The 17,800-nt window shown below is 39.5% G+C and overlaps 1 pseudogene; it reads right to left on the reverse strand.

Annotated features, from left to right (window-relative positions):
• Positions 1–17,800, reverse strand: part of LOC132514050 (histone deacetylase 1-like) — a 60,265-nt pseudogene that overhangs the window by 353 nt on the left and 42,112 nt on the right.

Raw genomic sequence — 17,800 nt, forward strand, 5'->3', positions numbered from 1 at the left:
GTCTGTGGCCACCAGATTCCGTTTGCGTGGTTTTAACACATTTTTTGCTTATTTAAATCTCCCTCACCCAAAGAACTATTAGCAATGCTGGTTGCACCACGGGAGTAACATCCTTCAAGAGTTATGAAAGATCCTCAGGGGTCCTGTCCTTTTTTTTTTCTTTAACATCTTTATTGGAGTATAATTGCTTTACAGTGTTAGATTCTGCTTTATAAAAAGTGAATCAGCTGTATGTATACATATATCCCCATATCCCCTCCCTCTTGCATCTCCCTCCCACCCTCCCTTTCCCACCCTTCTAGGTGGTCACAAAGTACCAAGCTGATCTCCCTGTGCTATGCGGCTGCTTCCCACTAGCTATCTATTTTACATTTGGTAGTGTATATATACCCATGCCACTCTCTCACTTCGTCCCAGCTTACCCTTCCCTCTCCCCGTGTCCTCAGGTCCATTCTCTACATCTGCGTCTTTATTCCTGTCCTGCCCCTAGGTTCGTCAGAACCATTTTCGGGGGGGGGATTCCATATATATAGGGGTCTTGTCTTTCATGACAAAACAATATTTAAACAGAGATTCTTCTTTAGTTGGAAAATAATATTGTGTACCTCTATCCTTTTGTTTAAAATTATTTTTGTAAATAGCAAAGTGTAAAAAGTTCTGCAAAATTTAGCATCCTATCTTTGACTCTATTTCCTGTCCTAATGTTAGTGTTCCTTGACTACTGGGTATTATTCTTTGCTTAACAATGAACACTTGTGTTTTTAAAATGGTTTTATTTTTCTACTTTGAATGTTATTTTTCAAATAGTTGACAAATGAGTCGGAATGAGGACCTTAGGGCCAACACATTCTGTTGGCTCTCCTTTTAAAATATATCCCGGGGCTTCCCTGGTGGCGCAGTGGTTGAGAGTCCGCCTGCCGATGCAGGGGACGCGGGTTCGTGCCCCGGTCCGGGAAGATCCCACATGCCGCGGAGCGGCTGGGCCTGTGAGCCGTGGCCGCTGAGCCTGCGCGTCCGGAGCCTGTGCTCCGCAACGGGAGAGGCCACAACAGTGAGAGGCCTGCGTACCGCAAAAAAAAAATAAAAATAATATAAAATAAAATATATCCCAGATTGAATCACTTCTTGTTACTTCTACCACTACCACCCTGCTCCCAGCCCTCCTTTCTGACAGACTGTTGCAACTAATCACTTGGCTTCCTCTCTTCTCTTCCTATAGTGTATATATTCCCCAGAGTAGGCGCAGGAATCCTTTAAAACAAAAGTTAGATCACTTCACTCCCCTACTCAAAACCCTCCAATAGTTTTCCCCTCTCACTCAAAATAAAAACCAAAGTCTTGGTAATGGCCTAGTAGGCCCTGCCTCATCTCCTATGCCTCCTCCCAGTTTCTGCTCTGCTCTAATCACATTGTCCTCCTTGCTGATTCTCACACACATCAAGTAGCTCTGTCCTCGGGATCTTTGTACTTTCTATCCTTTCTGCCTTGCAAGGCTCTCTCCTCATTTAACTTCCTGACTCCTTCTCCCACTGTTTTCCAAGAGGACTTTCCTAACGACCTCATCTATCAGAGCACCCCACTCTCTGCCAGTAATCTCTAACCCCTTACCTTGCTTCATTCCTCTACATAGCATTTATCATACCAGCAGCCATCATATCATACAGCACTTTATTGGTCTGCCTCCACTTTAGAATGTAAGTCTATGTGGACAGAGACTTTGCTTTGTTGGTTGCTCTATCCCTAATGCACGAAAAGTGCCTGGCCCATGGTAGAAGCTCCATAAGTATTTGGTGGATGAAAGACTCTCACAGGGTATAGATGTTAAGGTAAAAATTAGAAGTGGTGGCTGCACAAAGTGTTCAGAAATACTCTTCAAATTGTCCAGTATGTTCTATCTCCGATCATGAATAGTTTCCATTGAAATAAATGGCAAAATAAATTTTTTAAACCCTACTCAGTTCTTTTACAATAGAATTGAATGGGCATCCATGGAAGTGAGAAGCTGAGAAAGAGGAGAGAAACAAGGCCAAGGTCCAAGTAGGGAGAGGAGGGGGATCGCAGTGCTGGAGGGTGAGCAGGGCAAAGAACAGGTAGGAGGGAATATGAACCCTTGGACTATCCTGGGATATGAGCTCCCCCACTGGTTGAGAAGGCCCTAGAGGCCAAGCAGGGACCCTCTCTCATTCTTCTACATCTGAAAGCACTTACTAGGTGCTCCATAAATGTTCAGTGGCTGGAATGAAGAAGGGACAGGAAATGTCAGAGGTAGGCTTCTGGCCATCCGGCTCATTCACAGCTCAGGGTAGAAGGTGGACTTGCCTGGGGCAGCGGTGCAAGTATCCATCTCTACTTACCAGGTCTAGACCCTAATCCAGGAGGAGATGTCCAGAGTTCTACTCCGAGGAGCACACATTCTATGGCAGGCACTAGATCTGGCGATTGACATGGGCTGCCTCATTGACCCTTGCACAAGGACCATATATGGGGATGGGCACTCTGGGAGCCTGAGACCGAGGAGTTAAAGGCTAGCCTAAACCCAGGAGAGCAGTATGTTGGTGATACGTTAGATACCACAGTCTCAGCTTCTCTGACTCTGATGCCCATGCGTTTCCATTGAAAATTATTATGCACTGTACTTCTGTGAATCAAGGTCTGATGGGGACCCAGAGATGATTAGGCCCTAGTCCTCTTCATACAACCCCATGACAGAGGGAGTCAGGGAGGAAACCACAGGAAGCAACCACTAGTATTATCTCTGAGGGGCCTCTGAGTTCTTAGACAACAAGAAATGCCCAGGCCAGAACTGGCCACAGAGCTGAGCAGCGATTTTGTGAGGTGCGTCCCAACTTGGAGGGAAGGAAAAGAGACAGGCAGTTCATCAGTGACTCACAAGGGAAGCAGTCAGGAAGAGGTGAGCAGTATCCCTATATAAATTATATAGAATTGCAATGTTCATGTTAACCAGCTTTGCAGTGCCCAGGAGGCTCTCCCACCAAGGTCTAGGCCTGCCAGCCCTTCCTTGCCCATTCACCCTGCTTATGACTGTATGTTGCCTTCCTTATTCCCCTTTCTCCTCTAAAGTGACCCTTGAATGTTCCTTTACAGCTGTGTGAAGATGCTGGCGGCAGAGATAAGTACACCATGTGACTTATCTCAGACTCAGAAACTTTATCAGAATAGCTCTGGCCCAGAACGTCCCGAGGGGGGCTTCAAACCCCACTCTTTGGCATGAGCACAGGCCCAAGGTCAAGGGAGTGATCCCTGGTACCTATCACTTCTACCACCTTCCAAGCTCCAAATCCTGCCCTGGTATACACCTAGCAGCAAGACTGTAAGATTCCCTTGAAATAAGCATGAAAACGTCCCTAGATTTTTCATCTTCCAGAGGAATGTGTACAGATTGCGAAAACCATCCTGACACTTGAATATGCAGCCAGGAGCAGAAAACAGCTTTGAAGGGGATGTTTGTGAGAGGGTCAGATGGATGTCACTACGATCTGGGCCTCTGCCCTAGACCCCGCCCCCTCCTTCTTCTTAAGCAGGTGCACCTGGGGCTATGTTTGACAGTAACCACATCTAGAGGGCTATGGAGACCTCTAGCCTGAAGAGAGAAATAAGAAGGTACAGCTTTCTTCCTCGTATATTCATCCTCTCCAGCTTACCAAAGTGCCCTGAAACATTTTTACATGTTTATTTAAGTACTGAAAAAAATATATTCTTATGTTAAAAGAAATTAAATAATACTGGCATGTTGAAATAAAAAGGAAACATCCCCAATAGCTTTCGTTCTCCCTACAGATCTCACTTAACAGGATTGTTGAAAATCCAAACTTTGGTTTGCCTCCTTCCATTGTATGTGTGTGTATGCATGTGTGTGTGGATATGTGTGTGTATATATATATGTGTGTGTGTGTGTGTGTGTGTGTATACGTATACACACACACGCACACACACATAGTTTACAGAATCCTAACACACACACAGTGTTTACAGAATCCTAATACACATAGTTCTGCTAACAAATATATGTCAAACCCCCTTACAAGTCAGGAGACAGAGATAGGATGCACAGAGCTATGTCTTCTTAATAATTGCATAATAAATACTCCACCTAAATTTCCCAGGTACGCTCCTGCCTCAGAACTAAAGAGGCCCAACTTAGCTCAGTTTCTCAGATGATGCAGGATGAAGGATGGCACCAAATATACTCACAGTCCCTCAGTTGTAGAACTGGAAAATCAGATTTCTATAACTGAATTATGAGTTCTGTGAGTTAATGTCTTATTATTAAGTAGTTGGTATTCTTCATGTATGTTTTTATATTGCTGTAATACAGAATTTATTGCCCACAGTATATTGCACTAGATTTTTGTTCTCATGTTTTCTCATTCCTAGTTATTTTAATATAATTAGTCACCTTGAACATACAAGAGCTTATACAGTTGGTTTGTTTCTGGCATTTTCATACATTTTAGAAAGTATCTGGCATTATTATAAATTTTTTTGTTATAAATATTGAGTGTGGCCTGACATAATTTCTGTTTACTGTTTTAAATGTAGTTTAGACTTCTCTTTCAAATTGGCTAGTTACTTTGATTTAGACTAAATTTTTCTTGAAGCAGAATGGGTGTGGTGAATTGAAGATGATCATAAATTCTTTGCCACTTAACCTTTCAAAAGGTAGAAACAATCTCCTCTGCCCCTTTAATCTGGGCTGGCATTGTGACTTGATTTGACAAATAAATTGTGATAGTAGTAATTTATAACTTATGAGGCAAAGCCTTAAAGGTCTGAAGTTTCTGTCTGCCGCTTGGAATGCTTCCTACTGGGACCCAGCCACCATATAAGAGGTCTAACTACCCTGAGACCACCATGCTTTGAGGAAGCTCAAGCTAGCCACATGGAGAAAAAGAGGTCATTTGGAAGAGCAGTAAGGCAGCCAACAAACATGACAATGAAGGTCCCCCTTCAACATCCAGCCCAACAGAGCCACCACCTGAATGCAGCTATGTGAATGACTCCAGCTGACTATAAAGAGAGCCAGAAAAACATCATGAATTCCAAAACTACATGAACTCCAAGGCAACAGAATCATGAGCAAATAAAAAGGCAGCTGCTCTAAACCACAAAGTTTTGGGATGGTTTGTTTCATGGCAGTAGAGAACTGAAACATGGAGAAACTCAGGATATGCTGCAGATAAAAGCATGAACCCCATATCTAAGAACTGATACTATGCTATGAATCTACAGTCCTGTCCTATTTTCTTAATGCTGTATTTGTCTATTTGGTATTCATTAATTGCAGGGTCAAACTAACAGCCAAAGTTGTTTACGTCTCCCCTGAAGTCCAGACCTCATACTCTGAAACCATCCCCTTGATCTAACTCTCGCACAGCAAATCAGTATTTCCCCTGACTTAAATCAACTTAGGGCCAGGTACCAGACAACTAGGGACAGTCCCTATTCCCCACAGCTCACTGGAATTGTTTAAACTAGCTAATCCTAAACTGTTTACCTAGCCTTGCCTAGCCTTTCCCATGAAAACCCCAATAAAGTGCCTGGCCTAAGTCTTCGCCCTCACTCCTTTCTGCCTTTTGACTAAACTCTGGTGCTTCCCCATGTGTCCCTGCTTGACATGGCATGCCCCCTCTTCTCAATGGCATTGACCTCTCCATGTCCTCTTTCAGTCACCTCCATAAATTAAAATTCTGTGGGTACAACTGAGACAAGTCCAAAATAATCGTCTCCTGTAGGGAACTCCTAAGGAGAGTGCATGTGCATGTGCACATCTGTGTCATTGTGTGAGTGTCTGTATCCAAGTACACATACACATATTGCTGCCCTCTACCACCCATGATGCTACTCGTAGTGAGAACTGGCAGTGTCACAGTATGACAAAGACAGAATCAAAACTGACCACGTTTTCTCCAAGGAATATGTATGCCTATGTAAAAGAAGTGAAGCACAGTTCAGGGAAGCATTAGGAAAAGAAAAGAAATTTTGAAATTTGGGTTCAAGTCCTCATATTCTTGCTTACTAACTGTGCGGCTTCAGCAAGTCACTTAATTTTTCTGTCTCAGACTCCTTTTCAATAAATATGCATAATAATAGGATCTAAATCACAACGCTGCAGTGAAGATCAAATGATAAAATACAAAAGTATTTGTCAAAATACAACGTGCTCTACACAGATTACCTATTATTTTTCACTGGAGAATTGCAATTTACTAGTCTTGAGGTGACTCTACTCCCTGCATTTTAAATTTAATGTATTCACCTCTCTTAATTTAAATTTAATTTAAATTGAATAGTTCACCTCTCTTATTTTATCCTGGTGTCTATAAATTTAACTGTGATGTTTAAATTTTAAAAAATGCTTACTCTTGAATAAGAAGTAGTTGGAAGAATAAAATTAGGTTTCATTTTGGTCTTGCTTTCTGTCAGTTCAAAACATGCTGCTCTCATAATGATGAGACATAAGGTTTTAGTTTTTGTTTTTAGGGAAAACCAGTGTCCATTCTAACATTCTTAAGGCCAACCTGTAACATTTTCTATTTCCTCTCTCAATCTTGGGAGAACCTGTGCTACATCTGTGATGTGGATACATGATGCTCTCTCAGAGTAAAGAGGAAACTGTACTTCCAGAAACTTTCTTTCATCACTGTGCCACCATGGTGGTCACCCTGGGAGAGGCCAGCAGCCCCAGCGGCATCTGAGAGACAGGAAACAAGGTTTCTCTTAGCCCTTGGAGCTGGTCATCCTTCAGCTGAGTCCCAGCATCTTCTCCTCCCAGGTTCCCTAGGGATTCCTGCTAGCCTCCTTCAGGTCCCTTGTCTCCTCTTTATCCACTCAGTGACTATTTCTCTCAGTACAGAAAAATGGGTTCTTTGAGTAAAAAGTCCTCCCTAGGGAAGAGGAGGCACGTGATGTATAAGAGTAATCCCTGCATCTTTCTCAAATCCCATACTGCTTCCTGCAAGTACACCAGCTGTTGTGCAAAATGGCAGTGGAAATCATCACAGAAGTTCAGAGTTGGAGGGGACAGTGCCAATTTCTCAGTCTAAGGGCTCCAATGTTGTTAAGTGAGAGAAGAACCTGCAGAGTGGCCCACTAATAAAAATACTTCAGATTTCAAATGAGGAAATGAAGGTCCATGGGAGAGGAGTAACACGCACAAGGCAAACATAAGATATTATCTTTAAAGGCAGCGTGGAATTGTACAAAGAAGACTAGACTAGGGGTGAGAATCCCTGGCTCAGCTTCTACATCTGACATGTTCTTTCAGACAAGCCCTTGAGCATCTCTAAAACCCACTTTCCTTATTTATAAAAAGTGGATACAAAATGCCCCCTCACAGAACAGGTGTGAGTCTCAAATGAGAAAATGAATATGAAAATAAGTTTTAAAGGGTAAAGTGTTTTTCACACATTAATTCTGAATATTCATTCTTTTTAAACTTGTCTTGAAATAATTTCAAACATACAAGAAACTTGTACGATTTTTACAAATCCCTACATATCCTTCCCCCAGGTGAAACAACTGTTAACATTTTACCATATTTGGCTTATCATTTTCCTCATAGTCAGTATGTGTATGTATATGTGTGTGTTTGTATTATCTTTTTTCCTAAACCGCTTGAGAGTTGCAAGCATGAAGCCTCATTTCCACGTATTATTTCAGCATGCATTTGCTATAAACAAGCATACTGTCCTACAAAACCTCAGCCTAACTATCAAAATTAAGGATATAATGCTATTATTTAATCCACTGATCATATATATTAAGATTTTCTCCAATTGTCCCCAAAATGAAATGTTTAGGTCCAGGATCCAATCCAGAATCATGTGCTACATTTAGTTGTCATGTCTCTTCAGTCTCCTTCTGTCTGAAACAGTTCTCCAGTCTCTCCTTGACATGACCTTAGTTTTCGAGACTGCAGGCTTTCCAGTAACTTTGCAAAGTGTTCCTCAGTTCCTGATATTTCTCCATTATTAGACTCATAGTATGCCTTTGGGGCAGGAATACCGTGGAAGTGTCACTGTGTTTTTCTCAATGCATCATATCAGAAAGCACACAGTATCCTTTTGTGGTGGTAACTTTTAGCAATTGGTTAAGATGGTTTCTGCCAGGTTTCCCCACTCCAAAGTTAAGACAATTATCTTGTACTTATTAAGAAATATTTAATATTAGCTTACATTCTACTTTAAAGGAGATTTTTCCATCCTCTTTTATTCATGTTTATTTTATTGGATTCCTATTTTATTCCATAGATTATGACCCATCACTATCTTTATTCATTTCGACGCTCAAATTTCCAAGATTTGTCCAGTAGGAACAGTTTTAAGCTGCCTCCTATGCCCTTTTGACATGCTTACCTTATTCTTTGAGAACTTTCTTTCTTTCTTGGACGATAAGATATTCCAGGCTCATCTTGTACTTTTCTGGCCCCAGCTCTGGAAATAGCCATTTCTCCAAGGGACCCTCATTCCCTATAACAGAGAATGTTTTCATAAATAAAGATGTCAGGGTTAGAAATGAAAATTGTTATTTGTATTACAGATTTTTCGCTTCTGGAACAACTATATAGCCATATGGGAAAAAGATGAACCTCACGCCCTACTTCATTCCATAATTAAACATTAACCTAAGATAGATTATAGACCCAAAGTAAAAGTTAAAACTATGAAGCCTCTTTCCAGGAAAGAAAAACATTATAAATTGGACTTCATAAAAATGAAAAATATATTGTTTACCAAAAGACGCTGTTACAAATATGAAGAGACAAGCCACTGAACATATATACACACATATACACACCAAGAACTAATATACAAAATAGGTAAATAAATTGTATAATATTTAAATAGAACATGTATATCAAGAATATATAAATCACTCCTAAAAAACAACAATAAAAAGACAAACAACTCTTAGAAAACCGTTTTTCAGTTTCTTACGAAGATGAACATACCATAAAATCCAGCAATTGCATTGCTTGGTATTTACTGAAATGAGTTGAAAATTTATGTCCAAACAAAAGTCTGCACATGAATATTTATAGCAGCTTTATTGCCAAAAACTTAGAAGCAGCCAAGATGTCCTTCAACAGGTGAGTGGATAAACTGTGGTATATCCAGACAATAGAATATTACTGAGCAATAAAAAAAAATGAGCTATCAAGCCAAAAAAAGACACGGCAGACTTTAAATGCATATTGCTAAGCAAAAGAAACAATCTAAAAAGGCTGCATACTGTATAATTCCAACTATATGACATTCTGGCAAAAGCAAGACTATGGAGGCAGTAAAAAGTTTAGTAGTTGCCAGGGGTAGGGTGAAGGGTAGGAATGAATAGGCATAGTACAGAATATTTGTAGGGAGTGAAACTATTCTGTATAATAATATAATGATAGATACATGTCATTATACATTTCTCAATAGCCATAGAATGTACAAAGAGCGAACTCTAATGTTAGCTACAGACTTTAATTAATAATAAGGTATCACTAGTGGCTCATCAATTGTGACAAATACACCACACTAATGCAAGATGTTAGTAATAGGAGGAACTTGTGGGCGAGAAGCAGGGGGAATTTGGGAACTCTGTACTTTCTGATCAATTTTTCTGTACACCTAAAACTGCTCTAAAAATAAAGCTTATTCATTAAAAACAAAAGGCAAACAACTCGATTTTTTTAATGGGCAAAAGTCTTGAATAAACTAATCTGCAAAAGGAGACATAGGAATGGCCGATAGGTATATGAAAAGGTGATTAACATCATTAGTATAAGGGAAATACAGTAAGATACTATTTTATACTCATGTAGAATGGCTAAAATTTTTTTAAAAACTGATAATTCCAAATGATGTTGAGAATGTGAAATGGCTGTAATACTCATACACTGCTGGTAGGAATGTAAAATGCTACAGCCACTCTAGAGAACTGATTGGTAATTTCTTGCAGTTAAACATATATCAACACTATGACCCAGGGATTCTGTTCCTAGAATAAAAACATATGTTCACAAAAGTTTTCTACTAGAATGCTCATAAAGCATTGGAAACAACCCAAATGTCTATCAACAGAAGAATGAACAGAACAAATTGTGGCACATCCCTATAATCAATACCACTCAGCAAATTACTAATACACACAACACAAAGGTGAATCCCAAAAGCATTATTCTCAGTGAAGGAAGCCAGCCATACCTGCATGGTTCAATTTATATGGAATCCTAAAACAGGCACAACTACTCTTTGGCAACAGAAATCAGAACAAAGGTTGCCTGAGTCTGGATGTTCAAGGCGGACTGATTACAAAGAGACACAAGGGAAATTTTGAGGGTGATGAAAGGGTTCTATATCTTAACTGTGGTGGTGGTTACATGGTTCTGTACAATTGTTAAAACTCATCCAACTGTTTCTAGATTTTTTGATGATGGCCATTCTGACCAGTGTGAGATGATACCTCATTGTAGTATTGATTTGCATTTCTCTAATGGTTAATGATGTTGAGCATCCTTTCATGTGTTTGTTGGCAATCTGTATATCTTCTTTGGAGAAATGTCTATTTAGGTCTTCTGCCCATTTTTAGATTGGGTTGTTTGTTTTTTTGATATCGAGCTGCATGAGCTGCTTGTAAATTTTGGAGAGGGTGTGGAGAAAAGGGAACCCTCTTGCACTGTTGGTGAGAATGTAAATTGATACAGCCACTATGGAGAACAGTATGGAGGTTCCTTAAAAAACTAAAAATAGAACTACCATACGACCCAGCAATCCCCCTACTGGGCATATATACCCTGAGAAAACCATAATTCAAAAAGAGTCATGTACCAAAATGTTCATTGCAGCTCTATTTTCAATAGCCAGGACATGGAAGCAACTTAAGTGTCCATCAACAGATGAATGGATAAAGAAGATGTGGCACATATATACAATGGAATATTATTCAGCCATAAAAAGAAATGAAATTGAGTTATTTGTAGTGAATAGAGTCTGTCATACAGAGTGAAGTAAGTCAGAAAGAGAAAAACAAATACCGTATGCTAACACATATATATGGAATCTAAGAAAAAAAAAAGGTCATGAAGAACATAGGGGTAAGACGGGAATGAAGACACAGACCTACTAGAGCATGGACTTGAAGATATGGGGAGGGGGAAGGGTAAGCTGTGACAAAGTGAGAGAGTGGCATGGACATATATACACTACCAAACGTAAAATAGCTAGCTAGTGGGAAGCAGCCGCATAGCACAGGGAGATCAGCTCGGTGCTCTGTGACCACCTAGAGGGGTGGGATAGGGTGGGTGGGAGGGACGGAGATGTAAGAGGGAAAAGATATGTGAACATATGTATATGTATAACTGATTCACTTTGTTATAAAGCAGAAACTAACACACCATTGTAAAGCAATTATACTCCAATAAAGACGTTAAAAAAAAAACTCATCCAACTGAACACTTAAGATCTATGCCTTCTAATTTATATAAATATACTTAATTTTTTAAAAAAAGGGCTCTGCAGTATTATCTTCAAAGACCTTAACAAAAGAAAAGCTGACACAAAATTCTAAACATAACAAATCTGACATTCAATAATAAAGACAGAGTGTTTTTAGCACTTGGGAAGAAGTAATGAAGCATAACTCTCATGAGTCATTTTGGAAGATACTGCTAAAGCTCACATTTTAGCTCTATCTCTCAGGGTCCATTCAGGTAAACAGAAGACACTCTCTTTTTGTACAATTTGTATTTGTACAAATCTCAGTTACCATGTGTTGTCGCCTGAATTGTGTCCTCACCCCAAAATTCATTTGAAGTTCTAACCCCCAATATGTCAGAATGTGACCTTACACAGAGATAGGGAATTTACTGAGGTCATTAAGTTAAAATGAGTTCATTAGGGTGGGCCTTAATCCAATATGACTAGTGTCCTTTCACAAAGAGGAAATTTGGTCACAGACGTATACAGATGGAAGATGATGTACAGACACATGGAAGAGGCAGCCATCTACAAGCCAAGGAGATAGGCCTGGAACACATCTTCTCCTCATGGCTCTCAGGAGGACCAACCCTACAGATACTTTGATCTTGGACTTCCAGCCTCCAGCAGAACTATGAGAAAATAAATTTCTGTTATTTAAGCTATAAATTTGTGGTACTTTGTTGTGGCAGCCCTAGCAAACTAATACACTATGGTTAACCTTATTAACACCACTGCCCAAAAATATGGTTCAAATTTCAGTTACCACAGTATATCAGTTGAACAACTGCATAAAGTACAGATTTTGCTGCTAAACTCTTACGTCCACATATCACTATGTAAATAACAAATACACATCATGATAAATGACCAGTCACGTCACTTCTCACACAATCTGTCAGTGATTGGTCACTAAACATCTGATACCCAGTTCAGACACAGACAGCAGAGCATGCATGTTAAATGTGTTACATACTTTCCTGCCAGTGATAAAGCCATGTGACATTTTACAAAAATGGATAATAGAAAAATGGAATTGGCCAACAAATGAAGGTGTAGCCAGGAAACAAAAAATAAATAAAACCAAACATGAAACGGGAAAGTGGTTGTAATGGAAAGGAAGAAAATGTCACAGAAGAAATGACATGTTCAAAAACACTCACATTAAAGGAACCCAGAAAAATTTCACAGTATTGAAAATGCAAAGGAGCTGATCCATACTTAGAAAGAAATATGGTAATTTGTCAAGGTATAGAAATGATGCTTGTTTCCTATCATATGTTACTTATATGCTGGGAAGCTGTTGTGATTTTCAAGGATCTCGAGGAAGCTCCCAATGTCTATCCCTATCTGCCACTACAAAGCAGACGTCTCTCAAGAGCTCACTAGGAATCTCCTGAGAATCTCACATCTGCCTCTGCATCTGGCTGCAACTGCTGCCAGAGTATAATAGACTGCTCCACCCTCTAAATCTCATGCAAGTGCCTCTCATTGGCAAACTTTAATCCAGAACAATTTAGGAGAGGGGATTCTGGGAAACTATTGTCTGGCTTCTCTTCTGTGATGCAAAAATAAAACAAAACAGCAACAAAAAAACCCTTAAAATATTTTGACAGTTGTAGTAGGAAGAATAATGGCCACCCAAAGATGTCCAATCCCTGGAATCTGTGGATGTTACCTTACAAGTGAAAAGGAACTTTGTGGATAAAACTGTACACTTTTTTTTTCTTTTTTTTTTTTTTTGTGGTACGCAGGCCTCTCACTGCTGTGGCCTCTCCCGTTGCGGAGCACAGGCTCCGGACGCTCAGGCTCAGCGGCCACGGCTCACGGACCCAGCCGGTCCGCGGCATGTGGGATCTTCCCGGACCGAGGCACGAACCTGTGTCCCCTGCATCGTCAGGCGGACTCTCAACCACTGCGCCACCAGGGAAGCACCAAACTGTACACTTTTAAAGGGTGAATTGTAAGTATGAAAATCATCTCAATAAATTTTATATATATATATATATATATATATATATATATATATGAAGAAGCACTCATGGTTACACAATAAGAAGCTTAGTGTAGGGTTACACAGTATTGTAGTCCATGCACATTGTCACTGAGAATCAGGCTTGTAGCCCCACCTTGGCTCCTGCTGGACCTTCACCTTCAGTTTCTCTAACTTCTGGATGAGATGTGTTCAGCTTCCTAATGAAAGACATTGGCTTCTCTTGCAGTGCATCTGCATCATCAAAGAGGTGGCGGGGCTTCCCTGGTGGCGCAGTGGTTGAGAGTCCGCCTGCCGATGCAGGGGACACGGGTTGGTGCCCCGGTCCAGGAAGATCCCACATGCCGCAGAGCGGCTGGGCCCGTGAGCCAAGGACGCTGAGCCTGCGCGTCAGGAGCCTGTGCTCCGCAACGGGAGAGGCCACAACAGTGAGACGCCTGCGTACCGCAAAAAAAAAAAAAAAAGAGGTGGCGCAGGAGACTGATGTGGGTATTAGCTTATTCTTGTAGATTCCTGTTTGTCCATTCTCCCCTCCATCTTACACACACTTTACTTCTCCATGTTGCCAAACTACATGGAAATTCTTCCAGCTTTCATCTTATGACAATAGTCTCTCAAAGTAACAGATCGTGCCTTAGCTGCTCTCTTAAAACCACATTTTGCCACTTCCAGTCTCCACCACAAGCAAGTGATATGAAAATAATACTTATTATTTTATTGAATTAATGTGCATTATTGGGGATCATTTTTTGTATGCTAGTTATTCTCTGCTCTGTCTTATAAGTTCTCCCAATCTATGAACTTTTTCATTTGAAATGAGAATTTTTTTATACCAATTGATTTTCATTAAAAAGCACTAGACTATGTTCTGAGTCAGAGTAGAGGTGGGGGAATATTAGTGTCCACACTTACAGATTTTCACACCAGTGGAAACCTGATATTTCTCTGCTAGTTTTGGATAGATTTATTTTGGCAGCCTTGTAGTGAAACTTAGAAATAATCAACGCAAGCCTTAGACATGGAAGAAAGTAGAGATAATGCCCTGGGGTTTAAGCTAATATCCTGTGAGATATGCTTTCTCTTTTCATTTAAGATCTGCTATTTTCCTTGGTCTCAAAGACAAAAGAAAAAATCATACGTTGGAGGAAGAAATGACCAAAATAAGGCCAAAGGCACTTAGTTCCTCCGTATTAAAAAGCCCGGTCTTACTCCAAAAAGAATGGCCCATAAACCTTTGAGATAGTTGGCCCCATTTTGTGAGCAAAGTAAAACAAAACTGCAATGTTGAGAATTTAGCGCTACTTGTTCATATAACAAATTGAATGAGATATGCACATTATTTCAGTGAAGAACAGTCTTAAGTGGTTCTTCAGGGGAGATGTTCATTATAACCAAAGAGATAAAATATGAAAGTAGTAAAAACTGATAATGATTTTTCAAAGTAACACTAACTCTTATCAGACTTTCAGAAGAAACCACTGCAGTAAATCATAACTTTGCAATAGCAGGTCCCTAGGCTTGTAGAGAAAATAGGATGGATGCATTGAAGGTAAAATTAAAGTTTGCATTACCATTCACTTGTAATTAATCAACTCTATACCTACCTCTGAAAACATAATAGCACTCTCTGGAAGCCCATTTTTGATGGACAGTTTCAAGACAAAACCTCTATGTTACTTCTGTTGTGATGAGACCTGTTATCTCATTATAGCAGCTCACTGGCAAAAGGAGCTTTGTGACTGATCTAGAACATTAGCAAGAACTGAGTACAAAGGAATTTAAGGTAGCACTGTGTTTCACAAGGGTTCTAATGAAAAAGTGCTCTCAGGCATTCGAATGGTTTGGAAATGTATTGCCTCATTATCTCATGGAAGTCTATAGTTTTTTTTAAAATATATTTGACACAACATTGTATAAATTTAAGGTATACAACATGTTAATTTGATATATTTATATATTGTAATATGCTTGCTATTATAGTGATCGTTAGCCCCTCTATGGCATCACATAATTATCATTTTTTTGTAGTGGGAATAATTAACATCTAGACTCTTAGCAAGTTGGATGATTATAATACAGTATTGTCTATATTCATTGTACAGTGCTCCGGGACTTATTTGTCAGCTAGTTGCACGTTTGTATCCTTAAACAAGCTCTCTCCTATTCCCCTACCCTTCAGACCCTGGTGAGTTTGGCTTATTTAGATTCCACGTATAAGTGATATCATACAATCTAAGTGCCCATAAATGGATGAATGGATAAAAAATATGTGAATATTTTCAACCATGAGAAAGAAGGAAATCCTGCCATTTGAGACAGCACAAATGGATCTCAGAGATATTATTTTAAATAAAATATTATAAATCAGACAGAGAAAGACAAATACTGAGAATCTATATTTTTAGATCTGGAAGGGACCTTGGAGGTCACTGAGTCCAAGGTCTAGAGTTTGTAGACTTGTTCCATTAACAAATGTAGAGGGTGAAAATTACTAACAGAGTAAGGAGCTGTGAGGAGATAACCACAGGACCAAGTGAAGGTGATTGGAAGATGGCTTTGAATTTCAGTCTGAATTTCAGGTCAGTCTTTCTGACCTTGCTGCCATATACCAGGAAAAGTATAGGGTTGCTTTATGCACCTGGAGCTAGGCCATAAACATTATGATCACCCCTCTTCCAATCTGCTCAAGACCTATGTGAAAAGAACTTCAGAATGAAATGGGGGACTTTTCTGTGCAAGGTTCTTATTTTATATGTGGGCCTTCTCACCCTAGCCTTATCTATTCAAATCAGAAAACTACTTGAGATATGATTTTTTTTCTGACCCTTTCTTTTAGTTTGTTTTTATTTTTCTTTCCCTTTAGTTTTAGTAAAATTATTAATTTTGAAAATCCCAGTTTGTCATACCTTGGTGAAAAGGAACAAAAAGGAAAGATAGTTCAAAAAATTTGTTGTTGTTTATTCTTTAGCTAGAAAGAAAGCGGGTATAGATTTCTCTTGACATGAGGTTTAATAAGAAAAGTTGCAAGAGAGAAATGCCAAGGAGAAGGCACAAACTCAGAGTAAAAGTCGGGGGGGGCCTGCCCAACCTCTCCCATGCGCTTGGAGAAATTGTTTCAGGAGCAGCTCAGGTGGCAACAACAGAGTAATGGTAAGAACACTGGGAATAATAATGAACAGACTTAAGAGCGCAGACTATGTCATGTGATTTTAGGTAAGTCACCTGACATCTCTACTATAGCTTCCCCTACAGAAAAATGTACTGCCAAATTTTAAAAATTATCATGTATATTAAATCAGATAATGGATAGTAGTAGTTCATAGATAATAGGCATTCAATGGATGTTTATTTTTATTGTCTCTATTTGAGTGTGAGTTAAATAGAGTGTTTTTCCAAACATGTTATGTAGTTTCTTAAGCAGATCACTCTTGACAGAAATGTTTGGGTGTTTGGGGGCTTCATATTCTTTTTTTTTTTTTTCTTCATATTCTTTTAAATATCAGTTTTGGACATTGGCCTTCCATCTGAATTTTGTCATAATGGAAGTCCCCTTCCAACAGCAATTGTAATGCTCTGTGTTCATTATAATTTGTGGCTATTCTAGAAATATTCACGGTGTAAATGATATGTTTATTACCCAAGAGAAATACAATCTGAACTACCCAGTTGAGCTGGAGCTAAATCAACTTTTCCAAGAATGAATCATAACGCTCACGAATACACTTTGACTGCTGTTCATTATGCATGTAATTGTGGCTGATACATTTATTGAGATAGTCCCATCTAACTGGACTCTCTGAACCAGCTAGCATATGATAGATACCCCCTGTCTATCAAATCTTTTGATATTGAGCAAGAGTAAGGAACTAAATGCCAAGAAAGTTCTAGGCTATGTAACCCATGTTTTTTTGGTGTGTGTAAACCGTGAGAGAAAATTCTCTCATAAGAGGAAAAAGGATATTGTCCATAATTTTTGAAAGTTAATAGACTTTATATTTTAGAGAAGTTTTAGGTTTACAGAAAAACTGAGCAGACTACTTCTCTCTTTTTTCTATGTTGTGAAAACTTGATGTTGAGCCATTTCAGGTGAGCAGTTTATTGTCTGCTCCTTTCACTCCTGAAGAATTTAATTTTAATATCAAATCTGCTCCAAAATGAAATGGCATTCAATAAGCACGTATTACTTCCCATTATGAGCTCATCAAAAGTGTAACTTTCTGGGCTTCCCTGGTGGTGAAGTGGTTGAGAGTCCGCCTGCCGATGCAGGGGACACGGGTTCGTGCCCCGGTCCGGGAAGATCCCACGTGCCGCGGAGCGGCTGGGCCCG

The sequence above is a fragment of the Lagenorhynchus albirostris genome, chromosome X (genome assembly GCF_949774975.1).
Source record: "Lagenorhynchus albirostris chromosome X, mLagAlb1.1, whole genome shotgun sequence".
In the NCBI taxonomy this organism is placed as follows: Eukaryota; Metazoa; Chordata; class Mammalia; order Artiodactyla; family Delphinidae; genus Lagenorhynchus; species Lagenorhynchus albirostris.